The 19,527-nt window shown below is 41.9% G+C and overlaps 1 protein-coding gene across 4 annotated transcripts in view; it reads left to right on the top strand.

The window, feature by feature from the left end:
- ERBB4 (erb-b2 receptor tyrosine kinase 4) overlaps positions 1 to 19,527 on the top strand; it is an 836,864-nt gene that overhangs the window by 300,385 nt on the left and 516,952 nt on the right. Inside the window, exon 1 of one of the 4 annotated variants that reach the window (XM_081015665.1) lies at positions 18,262 to 18,333. The exons of the other annotated variants lie outside the window; for them this stretch is intronic. The gene's annotated coding sequence lies outside the window, so the exon portion shown is untranslated. Of the gene's footprint in view, positions 1 to 18,261; positions 18,334 to 19,527 lie in introns of those variants that run through there. 4 annotated transcript variants of the gene reach the window in all.

The following is a 19,527-nucleotide window of genomic DNA, read 5'->3' on the forward strand; positions in this document are numbered from 1 at the left end:
AGGATGATAGAGTTGGGTATTGCTCTTTGCCCCCAATCCTCTAATTTCATCCCCATCAAACTCCAGCTAAAGAACAAGTTATGTCTAAAATGTAGGCCCAAGTCAAACACTTACTGGGTGGCCACTGAACTCCCAGTATGGAATGTCTCAGTCAAGTGCTATGCCATTTTTAAATTTGTTTTGTGTTGTGCTTTGACTTCTGGAGAGTGTTCAGCTGTTGCTCACCCAAAGGACCCTGAATAATCCTGATCCCCACCCCAGCAAGTTCCCTCTCTAACTTCCTGCTCAACAGAGCTGTGAACCACATCTTTGAGCCTATTCTTCCAGTACAAAACATAGTATTATTAGTTTTTTGAGGGAGGGGAACAAGACTCCCCTAAAATATCTGGATTCAGTAAAGGGTTAGAATTTAAGCAACCCCCTAAATTCCTGGGCCTAGCAGCGGCTGGAGTTTAAATCAGTTTTCCATGTCCAAGAAACCGCCTGGCAGAGGAGCCATGGAGAAGAACCATCAAGAGGTAATCATTGCAATGGCTGAGTCATTAGCATAACAAAGACAGAGTTATTATGCAAAGCAAATAGGGGATAGTTGATCAGGCAGAAGACCTGTAGTTTGGGTGTAGAATTACAGTTTGCCTGACACAAGCGAACAGGAAAACTGTGTCAGTTTGGCAAGCGGTTTGCCAAGCCAAAGAACCCGGGGGGGAGAACACCGTGTGGGCTGGTTGGGTCAGGCTGTAACAAAGACACAGAGAGTAAGGCTGGTTTCTCTGTTTGCAGACCCAAGGCTTATGAGAGATGCAAAGGACTCTCTTGGGGTGTAATACGGGGATTCTCCCACCATCTAGGCTCAGGTTGTATAATATGTGTAAATAAATCATATATTATAAAGACGCCACAGTCTCTGCTGTGCCTCTTTGTCCAAAAGGGAACACAAGCCCTGCATCCCCTGGAATCTGGCAGCACGTGGAGAGTGGGGCGTGCGTAACAATAGCATTAGTATTCAAGGTACTTGGTGGGTAGCAGGTAACAAGTGATTTGCTCTCATTTTGCATGTCATGAGATATATTGATTTATTGCTACTAGATTAAGTGCTCAGTTAAACCATCAATATTGTGACCAGTGCATGATGTATGAATATTTCCTCTACAAATTATCATGTTTATTCCAGGTTCAGCTTTACTCTTCAAAATCCATCTTGTAATTTCAGAAAGAATACAGTGGAACAAAAGGGGTTTTTCCTGAGCCTGTTGGCAGATGATTTCCCCATTACTTCCTTGACTACATTCTTACCCAGTAGCACATTTTCCCAGCTATACTTTTCCAAATTCCTCTGATTATTATTATTTACCTAACCCAATACTGGGTTAGCAGCAGCTCTCCAAGATCTCAGGCAGAGGTATTTCATGTCGCCTGCTTCCAGTTCCTGCAATGGCATGGGTTGAACCCATGTACACAGTGCAGGTGCGCTACCACTGAGCTATGCTCCCCCTTTCTAGTCATGGGGATTGTTAAGGATGCTGCAGTAGTCTCTTAGGTTTGCTTCCCAACATAGTTTCACTGGTGCTGACAATCATTTTGCCACTAATCCTGTTAGGTTTACTTTTTACATTGACGATGACAATGGTGATGAACATGGGCAGTCGGAGGTGTGCACACTTTCACAAGCTAGCTGGGTGTTTAGAGATCTGCACCCCATTCAAAGCCATGCACAGCACCTGCACATGGACGCACATGCCCAAATTATGCCCACGGTTTTTAAAAGAGTTATGCTTGTGATACTCCCTAGGGCTTTGATTGGTGTTTGAGGATCGTGGGGGGGGGGGGGGGACGGGACAAATTTAATGAATCCCTAGGTAAATGTGTGTTGCATGAAAGAAGCCTCCTCTGAAGTCTGTGTTGTTGAAGCTTTAAGCCTGAATATTCCATTCTTTGAACTAAATTATCCAGCTCTTACATTTCTATATAAAACATCAGTCTGGAAATGAGCATCTTGGTGATCTTGAGAAAACAAAGTTCTAATGCTTTTAATATGCAAGTAAAGTTAGAATTTAGGCTTATTGCTATAACTTCAGAAAGCACCTTCACAAATATATTCAGATATTTATTAATATTCTATGAATATTTGAATCTCATGAAGTCAAGCCCTGATCACTGAATAGTTGAATCTGGAAACCCTGCTGGCTGCTAGTATTTTAGACAGGAATTATTGCAAATCCTTTTGGTTTTTAAAGCCTACAGCCAGGAGAAATTGAATGTTTAAATTAGGGTTAGATTAATTTTGATTTAGGTAGATAAAGAATCAAATATCATATTCTCTGTGTGTGTGCATGCACATTTGTGTGTTCTAATCAAAGTAAGACTTCAGAACTTTCCAAACACTGTACTTCAAAAATTGTGTTCAGTAGAATACATAAAGTATTCATTGACCATGAGAAAAAACTATTCTGCCTTCAGTTCCATGGATATATATTAAATAAGTCATGGGAGATGGGCTCCTCCATATTTTCAAGAGCGAACAATAGCAGAGATGAGTGACAGCTTTCCAGGATTGCAGTGGCTCTGAATAACAGCCGTGATAAACAATGAAAAGCAGATGAAAGATTATTGTGTGGTACTAATATTATCATCAACAGATATGAAAGTGACCAAATATACAGAATCAATAAGGGTTTGGTCACTCTAAAAAGGGTAACTAGTCCTTTCGTGATAAAGCCAGGGCTGCACAGCACATTTGTGTGGGCAATAATTATATTTGCAATTGGTGCAACATAGATAAAGCATAATCCAAAAAATTGAAGTGTTGGGTTGATTTCTGTGAAAGTTAATCACTTGATTAGAAGGAGAAATGAAGTTTCTTCAGAGGAACATGCAAAGTATAAAAGTAAGAAAAGGGAAAAAAATTGCTCTACACATGTTAGTTTCTGTACAGTGTTGATTAGGCTAGGATCGGATTCTGTATACAGAAATGAATCATATTAGTCACTTACAGCCCAACAATACTCACATCTGAGTATAGCCCTGATGCCCTGATCTTTAGGATTGGAGTGGAAAGTCCAGTTTGAGGCATCTAGTTGTCCTTTTCAGAATTGTTAGGTCAGCAACTACTTAGCTTGGTCACCAATACAACACCACAAACTGCTAGGTCACAGCAGAAACATTGCTGTGGCATTGCAGGCACACCCATGTCAGCTCTCAAAATGCTTCTGAAGTATCTAATCTGGAATTAGAGGTGTAATATGGGGGACACAGGGGCAGCTGCACGCTTCCATCACTGGGCTCCGTTGAAAACTGCTTCTCCACGCCAACCAGGAAGTGACCTCTCCAGACAACTGAAGGGCTCTCCTGGGTGACGCGGATGCAGTTGAATATGTACTCCATCCATGTCCTCCCTCCCTCCCAGCACGACCCTGGGCCGCTTTCCATGGAAATCAGCGAGGCTTACCCAGGCTGTAAAAGCTGAATATTAAACCCATCCACCACTGATAATTGGTAAAAGCACATGAGTCACAGTGATTTGTGATTATTTGTATGTTTTAAACATTTTTTTATATATCGATAATTTTTTAATGATATTTCCCCCCGTTTTTTAGTGATTCTTGTTTATATCTGTAAGCTGCCTTGAGTCCCATCAGGGAAGAGGGTGGTGTATAATAATAATAATAATAATAATTTATTTATACCCCTCCTCCCCTGCCAAGACTGGGCTCAGGGCGGCTAACATCAAATATAAAATACAGTTAAAAACAAAACCAAAAAACAACAATACCCAATTGATTAAAATACAGCTTAAAATGCAGCCTCGTTTTACTGGTGGCCCATAAAGCAAGACCATAAGGGGAGGAAACATCAAATATTCACCAGGGCCAGCTATCCATGCTGGTCCTACATGGGCCAGTAAAAGGGCCGAGGGAAAATTTATATGCAGGATCCCAAATAAGGGGTTCCATCAAAAAGAAGAAAGGGGTGTGGTCAGACTAAGTTCAGACCAAAGGCCTGGCAGAACAGCTCCGTCTTGCAGGCCCTGCGGAAAGATGTCAAATCCCGCAGGACCCTGGTCTCTTGTGACAGAGCGTTCCACCAGGTTGGGGCCAGTGCTGAAAAGGCCTTGGCCCTGGTTGAGGCCAACCTAACCTCCTTGAGGCCCGGGACCTCCAAAGGGTTGTTATTTATGGACTGTAAGGTCTTCTGCGGGACATACCAGGAGCGGCAGTCTCATAGGTCCAAGGGTCCTGGGCATGATCATAATAATGCAAACCCGCAAGGACTGCCACAGTCCCCTTCTCTTTGTTGAATGGAACAAGTCTTTAAATACCTCTATGGGTGCAGTGGAAAGAAAGAAGATTCTCCTGGGTGTCCAGAGCCATGCAGTTTAATTCTATACGTGTTTACTTTGGACTAAGTCCCTCTTTATTCAGGGCCTCCTAGTCACAGGAGTGCATGGAATGAGTAATATGAATCATCATTGTTTAAGGGGTAGTTATAAACTTTCTAGATTTAATAGGAACAGTTTAATTAATAACAATTATCCAGAATATTACTGTGGTTTAGGTAATACCTCTGAAAGTGCGGAGGAGGCTTGACATTTTCCTTTCTTTGGTAGATAAACCAGGCTACTCAATATTAAACCCCCTTTCATTGTGCTGCCTACATTTATTAAGGTCTGCATGAGTCTGTATATTCACGGCAGTATAATCACCTGCTTTAGACGGAGTCAAACTGCTGGTCTGTCTTGCTCAGTGTTGTCTACACAGGCTGGCAGCAGTTCTATTTTATTTTATTTTATTTTATTTTATTTTATTTTATTTTTTTATTTTAATATTTTGCTGGAAGCTGCCCAGAGTGGCTGGGGAAGCCCAGCCAGATGTTCAGGGTATAGATAATATATTATTATTATTTAGGGTTTCAGCCAACAAACAATCCTGGCCTTACCTGGAGACACCAGGGACTGAACCTGGGACTTTCTGCAGGTAAAGCAGGTGTGCTCTGCTACTGAGCTATGGCCCTTCAATAGTAAGTTCAGCACTTCTTAAAAAAAACAACAGAATGTAAAACTCTACCTGCAGTTTTAGGTGGAGGAAATACTTCTGTAAAGGGAAATGGCACACACAGCCCCCAGGAAGTAAAATCTGTTCAAAGCTGTACCGTGCAGGTCAGGGTCTTCATACCTTCCTAACAACTGAGAAGCTGCAGCGCGCTTGTTGAGACTTTGCTGTAGAAGTGTCAGCTGGACCATTAGCATGCCCTCTTCCTATATTTTAAAAAGACAAATTGCATTTGACTGCGATGACACTAATTATAGTGGAGAGGTTCAAGCTGAGACCCCCTGCTGGCGAACTCAGCCAATAAACCATCTGTGACTGACAGGAGTTTCTACCGCTTTAGACAATTGGAATTTCATAAAAACCGTTCTTCTCCTCCTTGCCCAGCCGCCTCCGAGAAGAGAAATTGACATGAACAGGCGAGATCCAGAGTCACCACAGAGCAATCAGAGTGTTGCATTACTGAGATCACGGGGGTTTAGCACAGAAAGCTCAGAGCTCTGATAAACCAGCATATTGACCCCCAGAGGAACAATGGCAGCTGTCTCTCTATCTGTACATCATATAATGAAGACAGAAAACAGTTACCTGTAAGATTATTATTTTTTAAAGAAAATCTGTCACACGCTTTCGAGGTATTTGACCAAACGTTATTAACATGCAGCAAGGGCTAATGATCGCAGAAGTTAGTGCCAAGCGCATTCCTGTGACATTGGCATCATTTCAATAATTTTACAGTACATTTGAATTGCGGCAGCAGTCATCCGCTCATTTTCCATTAACTTTGCCTAGAAATTTCTTGCGTCCGCACATGGAAGCAAAGTGTCAAGCGTCTCCTTCATGCTCGGAGACATTGCCTGAATCACACTGACGCTCTGGATAATTGTTATTAATTAAACCTTTCCTATTAGCCCCTGTTTTAGTTGTAACAAACTGCAAGTGATTGCATTCAGCCACTCTGTCTTTTTCATTAGAATGAAGGGCACAGAAGTGAGATTTCTGTTGTAACACTGAGTAGCCAGTCTCTTATGGCTTGATTATTATTATTATTATTATTATTATTATCATTATTATTATTTTTAAAAAGGAAAGCTGGAGGTTGGCGGGACGTACATTGATGCATAGGCTCATTATTGTCAAATTAGATTCACTGACTTTCACTGCCGTTTACCAAGAACTGATGAGTAGCTTCAAGGACCCTTTGCAGCGGGTAAATTCACGCACGGGACCACTTGCCACCAACTGGTTTGCACATGCTTTGACAACTCCTTAATATTATGCAGGAATGTTCAGTCACAAGTCTTGCTTTGTGCCTTAAATGGGTCACATTCCGTACGCTGTGAGCGTGCAGTAATGACTCCTTCAGAAACCCCTGCATATGCACAAATGCCCTCAGAAGTTAGATGAAATGGACCTTTGCATTGTCCCCATTTAGGCCATGGGGGAGAAAGCAGCAAGGCCCCTAACATTTGCTTAAGGGCAACAGGAGATAATAGACAAGAATATTAAAGAAAGGTCTTTTGTTTCCCAGAGCTTGTGTGCACTTGTATTTACTTCTGGTGGCATCGAACAGCAAAATGTAACTCCTGAGGCAGCTGGTAGTCTACTCCCAATTGTATGGCTACAACTATCTCATCAGATAGAAGTGGGTATCAGTTAGCAAGGAACGGCAGTCTACATCTAGCGTAACCAAGATAAGCTAACAAGATACAGTGTAGGAGGTAGAGCAGGACTAGTCAACATGGTGCCCTTTACATGGTGCCCAATCCACACCACCATTTCTTCCTAACCAACAACACAAGGTTCTTGTTTTGATAAAGGGATGTAGGTGAGGGGTGAAATGTGCGACCTGCATGGGGCTCTTTGAAGGCAAGGTTTTAAAACGCAGTAAAATAAAATACTCTCTTTCGTTGCCTCCAAAATGGAATACAGTAGATAAGGACCCAGGCAATGATCCTAAACATACTTTGCAGGGAGTAAATGCCATGGAAATCAATTCCCAGCAGGATCTTAGTCATATTTACATGGAAGTAATTCTTACTACATTTAACAAATGTGTTTAGAATTTCAATCTTACGTGTAGTGGAAGTCTGGGGTGGGGTTGGGAGATTGGACAAGGAGGTGGCATCGTGGAGAGCATAATGGACAAGACAGCACTTAACTGACTGGATTTGTTGTAAATAATAATAATAATAATAAATTTTATTTATAAAATTTATAAAATTTTAAAACATTTTTTCTTCTGTTTTACCACTGCTTCTTGCTTCCAGCTGAGAACATGTAGTATGTATGAGCTGGGTAGCGTGAGCTGGGGGGAAGAGGACACAATAATGCCCGGACTCCTTGCAAGTGTGTTGTATTTATTGTGCTCCTTCATTTGGATATTAATGTTATGAAAGTTCATCATCAATAACAGTGAAAACCTGAGCTTTTTTCAGCTGTGGAAATGTGAGTTCCTTTCACTTGAATTAGCAGCAAACCATTACGGTTCACGGGCTTGTCTTTCAAATACAGTGCTACTGACCTGCAGCAAGGTTATTCGATAGCCCAGCTTGGCTCTGTTCCAATACTTCTTAATATTGTCCTTGACTTTATTATACTGCTGCCCTTGACTAACTTCTATGGCATATTTTCGTCACCTGCTTAACACCTTGTCAGGTTTTTTAAAAAAAAGTATTTCAAGAATCACTGGGGACCCTGAAAGAAAAGCCACATCATTGAAAAGCCATAATTGAAAAGCAACTGGGGGGGGGGTGTCCCCACCCACCCTTGACTACTCTTCCCATTTCTGGGAGCCTTAAACATGGGGGGGTTTGTGTGGGGGGGACAAAACCCATGACTGAATAAAAAAGGTCAAAGGAGCAGTTTCCTATAGGCAAGCTGGGCTTTATGAGCCTTTTAAAAAAAAAAGAACATAAAGGCACATGACTCCCAAAGGCAGGGGTGGAGAATCTGTGGTCCTCCAGAGGCAACTGGATGATGGCTCTCATCCCCCCCCCGACCCTTTAGCCGTACTGGCTGGGCTGATGGAATAGGAGCCCAACAACACCTGGCTGGCCACTGGCTCCCCCACCCCCACCCCACTCTCACGTTGTCGGTGACCTCCAGCTGGAACACTGGTCAGGGCTGGATGGAAGTGCAGAAAGGTGTGGGCAGCACTTGGAACATGCTGATAGGCTCGGAAGCAGGGGTCACTTTCACCAGTGAAAGCCAAACCCCAGTTTGTTCCCTGTGCCATCCTTCTTCACAGAGAATGGTCCCTTCCATGCACCCTTGGGTGCAGGGTGCTCAGGTGACTGGCTGGCTTTGGGGCAAGCTGTCTCCATGGCATTAACCCCTACCAGGGCACCAAGCCCATTGGGGCTGGGAGATCATTATTCCTGCGAGGTCCCAAATGAAGCACAATGTGGGGTGGGGCCCTGTGCAAGCTGCTAGGGAGATGTGAGGGGAGGGAGGACCAAACTGCCAAGAGTGAATCCACATCCTGTATCCAAAGGACAGGGAGGAGGGAACAGCTGCTTGCTATCAGTCCCCACTTGATACAATCTAAACTCGGTAGGTTTCTGTGAAACCTTGCTGATGTTAGCAATAGAAAATCTCCTATTTGATCCCACAGCATCAGCCCCACTCTATCTCAGAGGGGTTTCTAGACGGCAAGACTCTGGTTCTCAGAGTATTCATCCCTTGTAGAGATGGCTATATCTGCTGAATATGGAATATAGCTGCTGCATCGGTACATTTCATACGACCACTAGAATTGTCAGCTTGCAATTTTAAAAGCAGGCAAGTTCCTTGCCATTGTGTTTTCTGAAGATTCAGCTTGAATTTGAGTTGGCAGTTTTTGCTAATGGGTTACATATGCCAGTGTGCAGCACATGGAACATGTACACAGCTCTCAAAATTCCCCTTTGCCCAGCATGTTTATTGTAATGCAGGGGTGCCTAATCTGTGGCCCTGCAAGTGTGGCACAAGTCCATCATCACTGACCATTGGCCCTGCTCATTACAGCTGATGAAGTCGGACAACATCTGGAAGGCCACAGGTTAACACCCCCAGCTTGTTATTATGTCCCCAAGTATCTTTCTATTATTATAAAGGGGAGGACGCTGGACAAATTTTGTGCTTCTAACAGGACATGCAGAAGGAAGCAGGATACCTAATGAAGTTGGGCCCATGTCATTTATCCTGCTGTTTAACCAGATTTTCAGATTTTTTAAAAAAAATTTGGTTAGGGCAAAGTGTGAACTAAGTCCATTTGTAGTGAATCATCTAATGGTGGTGGGAAAGTACTTGGATTTCCGCTTGTTACTGACTTCCTTGAATTCAACACCACTGAAAGTCAGCTTCTGCAATTTATTATGGAATTGTTTTAGGTGAAGAAAATCCCTATAAATCAAGCAAAACTACACAGAGAGAGAGAGAGAGAGAGCAAGGAAATGTCATGAGGAGCAGCACCGGTTTTGATATCCTCTTTCAATCAAGCAGCTGGCTTTTATTAATAGCCTAATCAGTGCCATAGCATGTCTCATTTAAAAACAGTAACTTGCAACAAATGTTTGAGTGTTGACTAAGAGAAAGAAAATGTGCAGACCATCTCATTGGTAGGAAAGCATTCCATACAATTCTTCTTCAGGCTAACCTGGTCTTTGGATCAGGGGCTGGATTGGGAGCTTAGGCATACAATTTACAGGGTGGAGGCGGTTTGGCTTTGCTGTTGAGACTCAAAAACTCTCTTCCAACCTTTTCCCCAGTAGCTGATCTAGATAAAAAACAGAACACAAAACACCTTGTATCAATCAATGGCTATGTGTGTACAGATGTCTTATTAGACATCTTTCACTGTACCTGAAGTAGAGAGCAGGTACAAAATGCATTCTCCATTCTCCTCTAGGACCTGATTCAGACAACACACTGAGCCAAATCTTTGTGAAGTGAGACCATGCGGACACTTGCTTAGGAGATTGAACTTGCTTTGCTCTTCCTTGGTCTGTTTTGCTGGTTATCCAGACTAGGGCTTTCTCCTCACTAACCATGAGCCACAACCAAGAACTAACCATGGTTAATGTGAAAAGAGTTCAACAATGTACCCCGGTTTGGATGACATATTAAGCCAAACTTTGGCTTAGTGTGGTACAACATGAGCAGCAAACAGGGCTGGAGAGAAGAAACAAAGTGGCTGAAAGCTCCTTTTTGACCATGTTCTCCCATAGTCACACAAAGCCATGGTTCGGCTTGGTGTGTCATCTGGACCAGACCATTATAACCACAACCAGCCTGCTTAATAACTTGGATTACGAGAAGGAGCTTTTAGAGTAGAAGGATGGAGCTTCTGATCAGGATCTGCAGCTCGTAACCCCCGAGATGAAAGAAGCCCCTGTTTCCATCCTCCCTGCTGGATCAGGTCAGTTAGGGAACATAAAGCTCCGATGGAAAACTGTTTAAGGTATTTTTGTTTTGCTTTATTCAGATTGTGAGCTGCTGTGTTGATCAGCAGAAAATATTCTACAGTAAGTTTAATTTAATATTTCTTAAACTTGTGGGAATTGGGAAGAATGTCATCTTCTGCTGAGCCTCCCAATACGCTGGAGGAGCTTTGGAGAAACATCAGTGTCAGTTAATTTTAATTTCATCCTTGCTCAGTTGAATAGAGGGTTTTTAAGCCCTAAAGGGGACATTTTATACTTAAGCACTTCACTTCCCAAATGTTTGTCGAGAGTTCCTTTTCTTTTTCTTTTCCTGAATTTTTAGTCCTCTTCTAGCTCAGCAATACAGTAAAAGGAGAATATTGGGGCGTGGTTCTCTATAATTAGGCCATTACTCTGTCTAATTACCCACAACAGATATTTGTACCTTTTCATTATGTGACCTATGGATTATGTGGCAATTACTAATTGACTTTGGGAGAGGATTATTATGTAATTTGTGGATCTCAGGGTAATGCTTTAATTTTATGGCACAAGTAACCACAGAGTTAGCCTGTAACTACATGGTAATTGTAGTGCAATCAAATGGTGAATAATTACACATAATTACATTGATCTGTGACTGGTGAAGTTAAATACTGATCACTACCACTCTGGACTGCCACCACTAGAGGCATCTCTCTTGCACAAGCCATGATGGTGAGATGAAAAAAGTTTTCTGTAATTTACCAAACGTGGTTTAAAACTCTGAGGTGGAAAATAAGAGCTCTTTTCTAACCTACTGAGATGGGTGTCCAAGCTGCCATTGGTTTGAATGGTGTTGAGCCTGATATCAGATGAATGAATGGGCACAAATTTCAGTGTTTTTGTGTGCTGTTAATTAAAACACATTTAACGTCAAGTAAATGTCTGCAGCCCTCAAGCACCCCTCTGTTCAGTCTCCCTCCCCCATCCCCCCACATTCAAAGGCAAATGAAAAGCTGGATCCCAAAGGAGGTTTTGTGTTGTTGGAGTTGCTATGGTATTCTTTGCTCCTGTACCAAAGCAATGTGTTGTGCAAGTTAAGCAGACACTTGGTCCTCTAGGAGAGTGCCAGCTTTACAAAGGAGTGAGAAAAACCCTTCATGCTTTGAAGCTAGGAAGCATAATTCAGTAAGGACTGCAAGTGGTTTGGTCCCAGCATCGCAACAGATGTTGTAGAAGCTCCTGGGTGAATTTATTCTTCTTTTATACACACACTCACATGCATGCAAAAGGGCTTCTCTGTTGTGCTTTGTGATTATTCATCACAAAGTTTGTTGTGTCTACCCTCCCTCCCTCTCCCCCATCTCATCCCTCTTCGAAACCAGCCTTTAGTCTCAATATAGGGGAGCTTTTTCTGTAACCAATTAGACCTACAAATGGAAAGATGGGAGTGGGGAGGAAACAATGGTCCAGGGTGGCAAAGGAGAATTAAGCTTCTGGAGTGCAGGTGATGAGTGCGTGCAGTTTTGCCTGCAGGGACATGAAAAACTGTAACTTCTATGCAACTATCGAAAGCACAGGGGGAGACAGGACCCCATCTTTGCATCAGTTGCTCCATTCCATGCTTTGTCCTGTTACCTCTGGTGATGACTGTATGTATGATACCATGGCTGGATGTTTTGCTAGTTTCTAGGAGCAGAAGAAAGAATGAAGCTCACTGAAAGGCTTTCAGGCACTTCTCAGTTCATTTGGAAATAGCTGTTACAAATAGTTGTAAATCCCCTCCTTAAATTGCCTAGCAAACAGAAAACATCTTCATTTTCCCTATGCCAGGAATAACTGTTCAATTGCACCATTCCCTAAAAGGCTAGTGGTGCATGGTATTTTTATTTTATTGTCACTGCACATGTGAAATAGCAATTGACATTATGCTTCTGAGTTACGGCTTCACTCAGTAAACTCAGAGGAGTAACTGTAAATGCTAATGAATGCTCTTTAGAGGAGAAATCATTGTTATGAGATGAAAGCGTATACAGATATACTGGAAATATTGTGAAAAAAATTTGGACCAGTTGGCAAAGTATTGGCAACAGGCTTAGGAAACCTGCGTTCAAATGCCGGCTTGGCCATGCATTTTAGGGTAACCAAGAACAAAGAAATACAGGACTGCTGTATCTTTAACAGGTGCATTGAGTTTTAGCTGTGCAGATGCACAGATGAAAAAATCTGTATTCTGAAATTCCCACCTTTACACAAAACACAGAAGCTCTTCCATTCTCTTCTATAACTGCTCACACTCTTCACTTGCTGGGCAGCCCAGGAGCAGGGAATAGCAGCTTCACCTAGTCTATTCAAAAGATCATCCCAGTAGTCTGGGGCTAGTCCAGTCAAACTAGCTGTCTGTTACTTGAGGTGCATAGCTGATGCTTCTCTTTTAAAAGGCTTGGATGGACAAACAGCTTTTCAGGCTTTACTTTTCAGGCTTTACTTTTCAGGCAAGTGGCCAAAAGTCAACCCCCAATCAGGCTGTTGTATGGTTTTTATGGTTTTGGGTCATCCTTACCCACAGATGGCTAATCCTTTTACCATTCCAGAGTAATCAAACCATTCTTGTTTCAAAAGGTTTCCAATGCACCCAAATGCCTTTTAGAGTAACAGTGGTTGTGCAGTGCTTTTTTATCTAGAAAGATGCATTAGCAGCCTTTGGTTAGGATGGATCATAGCTAAGCAGGTTATTGTTAAGCAAGTGTTATTGACAAGAGGTTGTAAGCTGCTCCAGATTCGTGTTGTTGTTTTTGAGCAGGATATCAGATTTTAAACAACTGTAATGTTGCTGGGGTTTGGGGTGAATAAATTAGCATGTTCAACTTCAAGTTGAATGCAGTTCTTACAGCCAGTGATGTAGCTGGGGGGGAGTTGGGGGGGTGGCCCTGTGCAGAAAATTATGAGGGGGCACAACCAGATGCCCCCATGCAGGCTTCGGCTTCCACGGGGATCCCTGCCCCATCCTGGCCTGGGCGTCAGAGCATCTCAGTCCCATGGTGAGCGGATGCAGATGGAGGGAGGGGAGCAAGAGGCAACCTCAGCCCAGCCCAGCCCTCCTTTCTGTGGCTGTCAGGGGGATTCACCTGCTAGCTGGGCTCCCCCCTGGGCAGGCAGGCAGGCAGGCAGGCAGGCAGCGCAGCTCCATGTAAGAGCACAATGCTGCAGCTTCTCAGCGTCATTTTCTAAAATACAGCTCAGCCCAGTGAGGAATATCTCTCTCATTAGAATAAACAGTTGCTTCTGTGCATTGTAATGCCTTCTGAAGAAACATGTAAGAACAATAGGAATTTTATAGCTAATGCTTACAATGGGGCGGGGGGATAATCCTACCCAGAGTATCTTGTTAAATATATATTTGCTTATATGTGTAGCTCTGTCTATTTGCACATCAAAGCATGTTTAGTAGTGGTGCTTTTGCAATCTAGCTTCTAGATCTGTGACTGACAATTTTTATTCAGAGGATGATGGTGAAATCTGCACAATATCATCCCTCTCAAGCTTTGTTAATGCTTTTATTAATTCAGGCTGCTGCAAGGGTGGCAGGGGGACTGTCACATGATTAAATACAAAATTAAAACTAATTCACACAAACACAAAAAAATAGATACTGGGGAGAATGTTTATAGCATATACTTCTCCCTGACATAGTAGTTTTCTATATGTAAGGAGTTTTTACCTGGGGATTCCCACTTGCACACTACTGTGATATGCAGAATATCACCTTCTAGTGGTGCGGCAATAAAAGTGTTAGCACGTTTACAAAGCTAAGCAGGGACCACTATGGTTTCAATTTGGATGGGAGTTGGGCTAGATGACCCTTAGGTCCCTTCCAACTTTATGATTGGCTCTCAATTAAATTTCACTGCATAATGCATTTCTGAAAGAACCATTACTTAAGAAAGCCAAAGAGTTGTCATTTGCATCTTTGTTGTTTCATATTTCAGTTTGTATTTGTGCCATGGGCACAAAGTTTGGGATATTGATTTGTTTGGGATATTGATTTGTTTTAAAATTGCTGTTCCACCTTTTCACCAAATGGCACTGAATACAGTTTTTAAAAATCAACATAGTTATACTAAACACCCATAAATTAATCTATAAATCAGTTTTAACAATCCTCCTACATCTGTGATTCACCTCTGCTGTTTGGATTTGCAAAGCATAGGAAATCTCTGGATTCAGGCCAGGGAGTGGAAAGTGTGCAACGGCAGTGTTTGGATGCCACAGGGACAAGGGTGAATTAAAGTAAGTGAAAGAGGTTCACAGTCCTCATTAACCCAAAGTGTGGGCGGCCCCTAGGTGTCTGATTGTCACTTAGGTTATGAGAATTCTCCACTTCAAATGCCCAGTTAGCCCTGCTTGAATGTGAGCTGTGTCTCATAGTAAGAAATTTTAGCTTGGTAATTGTGCACTGAGGCTGAGGCTACAATCTTACATGCATGCTTACAAGGGAGTTAGTCCCACTGAGAATAAAGGGACTTATATGTGAGTAAACATATCTAGAATTGCACAGTAGCTTCATATATTCATATCAGCGGCAGAGCTGCAGTGTTCCTAAACACGCCCCCATAATAAAACATCAAGAAATACAAATTTTAAAACATGCAAATAACTCTCACATCAGCTTCCCCCACTGTGTCACTTTCTTCCCACCAGAATGGTGTCTTGTGCCCTTTTTTATTATTATTCCTACGCAAGTAGATCCAGATTCACAGCAAGGCCGCGAGGAGAGCCAGATGATCATGCAGATGGCAGATGACAAATCTAGCAAGGTTTGACGAGTGGAAATTGCTTGCTCTAATTGCTTGTCAAGTCCGGTACCTATGTTAGAGTTAAGGACTTAAGCTCAAGGCAAAACAATGCTAGAACAAAATAAGGAAAAGGCTGTTAGAAATTGAGATGGAGGACGGGAACGGCAGTTAATTTATTCCCAGCCTAAGTTAGAAAGATGATTTTGGCAAAGCCTGGAGAGCTTGTAGCTAGTTGTGTGCATGGTGTAGACCCTCCAGCATATTTTCACAGTAGTGCAATATTTAAACATAGGAACACCTTTACAGATGGGCCATAACACAAAATAATAATTGGTGACCAAGGAAGAAAAATGTTTTTCATGTCCATTATTGTCAAATCTAACATATTTGCTTCACTTCCAACTACAGAGCAAATGGCACTCATTGTACAGTGTCCCCAAAGAATTTCACAAACTAAGCAATGGCACAGAGAATATTTCTGAAGTATTTGTTCTTCAATAAGATGTAACAGTTCCCAATATTTGCATGTATCACTACTTCTTATAAAGCAAATGTAGTGTTGCATCCTATGCAGTGCAAGCAGAATTCTACTCATACAACAGGGTTACCCCTTCCTCCCCTCTCCTCTTGTGCACCCCACAGATCTACCCTTAGGGGTCCCCAACTCTCTGGATCAAGTTTTAGAGGGTGTGTAGGGGCTTCCAGGTGTCACAAGAGGAAAGAGAAGTTTCGTTGCATATGCAGAAGTCTGTCATGCAAACAGAACTTGAGTGTTAGATACTTCCTGTATCCACTAGTTCCCAAAATTATTTATAGCTTTGAAGAAATACTTATATTATGTAGCAGTCATAAGTCCCAGTATGGAACTTTGAAAGCATTTGGTACCACATTAAGACATAGCAATTTTTGTCAGCATCCCTACTCAACATCACCATCATGTCTTTTGCCAGGTGCTTAGCAGTATTGCATAAATATATAAAAATGCCCTGCAGAATCAGACCAAAGGCCTACCTACCTGGTTATATCTACCTAGTTAAGCATCCTGTTTTCCACCCACCCACTACCAAGACATGAGGGCAATAGCACTCTGCTGCAGTTTTCCCCACCGACTGGTGTTTGTTAATGTGCTTCACTTGCTAATTGTGTTCTGTATTAGCATCCATTGCTTGCTGGTTTATAGGCTGGTTCCTTTTGGTAATATAACACTGCAATCTCAAAAAAGTAAAATCGCTACAGGACCCTTCTGTAATGTTAGGACATCTGTAAAATCAGGAAAGAACTTGGGAAACAAAACCACAAGAAAAGGCAGAATATGGGTCTTGCAATAACTGTTGCAGAATGAAAGGAAAGGTAACAAAATGTGTAGCTTTCTTGCAAAGTCATGGGAGAGAGTCTTGTCAAGATTGCAAAGTTTTTCTTAGAAGTAGCAGGCATAGTCTGGGGAGAAGGCAGTGAGATGGTAAAGTAAGCATGGTATTCTGTGGCAAATCTGTTTCAGCTGCATTTTGCATAATGGAGAACATACTGTTCTTTTGGTTTACTTTTTTTATTTTACACAGTTACTTAGCACAGATTCACATGCTAAACGTGGCCATTATGTATAATCTCTGCAGCTAATGCAGGCGATCTGCTAGTTGGAGCATAATAATATGTGAGCTGATGGAGTGGGAGACTGTAGCATGGCTGCATCTTCTGTAATCAGGGGAGCTCTGGAATCTCTCCCTGATTGTGCAAATTGCCACCGTGGTATGCTATATGGGTTTCGAACCAGCACATATTAACTGCGCATATTAGCAGACAATTTGCATGAGCTGAAAAGTAAGCAGCCACATTTAAAGCACCTGATTCAGACTGAGGGCTGAGGTGAAACAGATGCAACAGGACTAGTCTGAGATAATGGGACCCTGTGGACCCTTTGCAGGGCCTTAGAAATGGAGACAACTTAGTCCTTCTGGAACTGTTAGGCAACATCAAGATAATTTCTTTGGCCTTTTCCAAGGGACCTGATGCTGGGGACAGATGCCTCATTTGTTGAATGGCCAGTTTGGACTCTTGACTACCATTAAGTCAATCTCCTGCTTTCAGGTTGCTGCTGCCTCAGAACAACCTTTTTAAAGTTACAAGTGGTTACATCAAGATTAGCGATGGTGCACACACTGGCCCCTTGGCATCTTTCTTAAAAGACCATTTGTGAGGATTGTAGGGTACCGATGTGTGGTTTAACACATTCTTTCAAGACTACAGAGCAATGTTTTTACTTGTATCAGCCAAACAATTTAGGTTGATAAAGCCTTATAAGAAAAAGCTTACAAACACATTGCAATTGTGTTCAAAAGAGGGCTCCATGTCGTTAAGCTGACATGGGAAAGTGAATTTTCAGTTCTCTTTTCATAAATGGACTTCTGAAATCAATGGGCCTGATCTTGTGAGCAATGCCTTGTGTATATACCGCCTGATTGGCAAATCGATTGGCAAATGAAAGTCGTGCTCTACTCAGGCAAGGCCTCGTGTAGAGAGGCACGGCTGGTAATCTTTTCCGGAGCCCCTCTTTAACAAGCTTCCCCCCCTTCCCCTTTTCCTTTTTTTTAAAGTAAAATGACACTCTCGCACACAAACAGCTCCAGCAATTTAAAAAGTAAGCTGCAGTTTTGATGAGGAGAGATGCACAAAAGTGCATAGTGTTGCATTAAGTAAAGTTAATTAAAAATGAAAGAAAACAACCAGCCTTGGCTTATCGAAAATGTGCTCCTGAAAATATTAGCAATTATTTAAATATTAAAATGGAATTAATCAAGGGATAACTGCAGACTATATATTTCTGGAATCATTTGTAGAATGTAGCTCTGTCTCTATGTTTCTTGTTTGGTCCATCACATATAATAAATTTCAGAATGCATGTTTTACGATGTGATGAAAAAATATGCCATTGAACTCTTTGTATTTATTAATCTGTCATTTAAACAGTTAACCTCATTAAAGCAGGAGCAGAATGCGGAAGATGCAATGTGTGGTCGCGCAGCTCCTACAGCATCATCAATAAAGCAAAAAATGCATGGCTAAAATAGTTAGAGGCCACACGCCAGCCTTGGTTTTTGAAAACAGTAGCAGGTTAATATATTTTCTGTTTAATGTCTGCTTTGTTGTCAGAATTTCAGTTGGTGTTGGATCCTTACTTAGGGTGGTATTCAGCTAAAAAGTCCCATCAGCAGAAGTCCTGTTCAAGGAATTCCACTTGTACAACAGGACTTTCCCCCATCCTTTCCCCCCATGTGCACCCCAAAATCAGCTCAGAGTAGGTGGAAGAAAAGTGTGTTATAAATTTAAGAACATAAATACAAATAAATTGAAGGTAGTCATTACTGTATGATTAGCTTAGTCTGGAACCATCCTAGTATTTTCATTGCAGGTGTCAACATTTGGGGTTGAATATTTAATTCTGAGTAGATATGTGTCAGTGCTAATATTTTAATGGAAAAAACTTGCGTTTAGATTTCAAAAGTTGGACGATGTCATGTGTTCAAACTTCAACATCTGCCATTTCACTTTCTGATAATTAAACATATTTTGGACTAGCCATAGTTTGCCAAATTCATTCCATGTATAGCATCGGTGTTTTTTGCTTGTTGTCATGCATTGGGGTGGCTGCTAAAAATATGTACAAGTCTATATGACTCCTAATTTCTTTGCTAAGCAGGCAGAAGGCTCTGTGTATTAATACTTGGCAACTGTATAGCAATTTATACATGTCCAACACAATTCATGTGCCTTTATCTCAGGTTGATACATATGTGGGAAAATGTGGTGAGAGAACGGACAGTACAATGTCAGATTGCAGTTTTAAAAATCTACTCTATAGAAGAGAAAACTTCCTGCTAATTTTTGGAAAGTTCTCTCCCAGCCATTTCTTCTTCTTCTTCTTCTTCTTCTTCTTCTTCTTCTTCTTCTTCTCTCTCTCTCTCTCTCTCTCTCTCTCTCTCCCCCCCCCCCATATGTAGACACACTTACCCTGGCAGGTTGTCGTGGTATAATATATTTGATCACTACAGTGCACTAATTCTTGCAAATTTACTGTAAGGTGGGCTGGTATTATTATTGTAGCCTGATGAGAAATTAGGCAATTGTGTGAATGCATGGCTGGGGCTTCCTGACTGTCACTTAATGCCACTCCTCTATGGCAGCCCTCTGCATTAGCATGATTGAACCTTCTCTGGGGCTCTAGTGGTTTCTGTCTGGCTTTTTATACTCTGCTACACCAAATCCCATTTTGTTCTTTTTTCTCCAGAACAGGAAGATCTTTGGTCT

The sequence above is a fragment of the Podarcis pityusensis genome, assembly GCF_964106645.2.
Source record: "Podarcis pityusensis genome assembly, chromosome: 1".
Classification (NCBI taxonomy): domain Eukaryota; kingdom Metazoa; phylum Chordata; class Lepidosauria; order Squamata; family Lacertidae; genus Podarcis; species Podarcis pityusensis.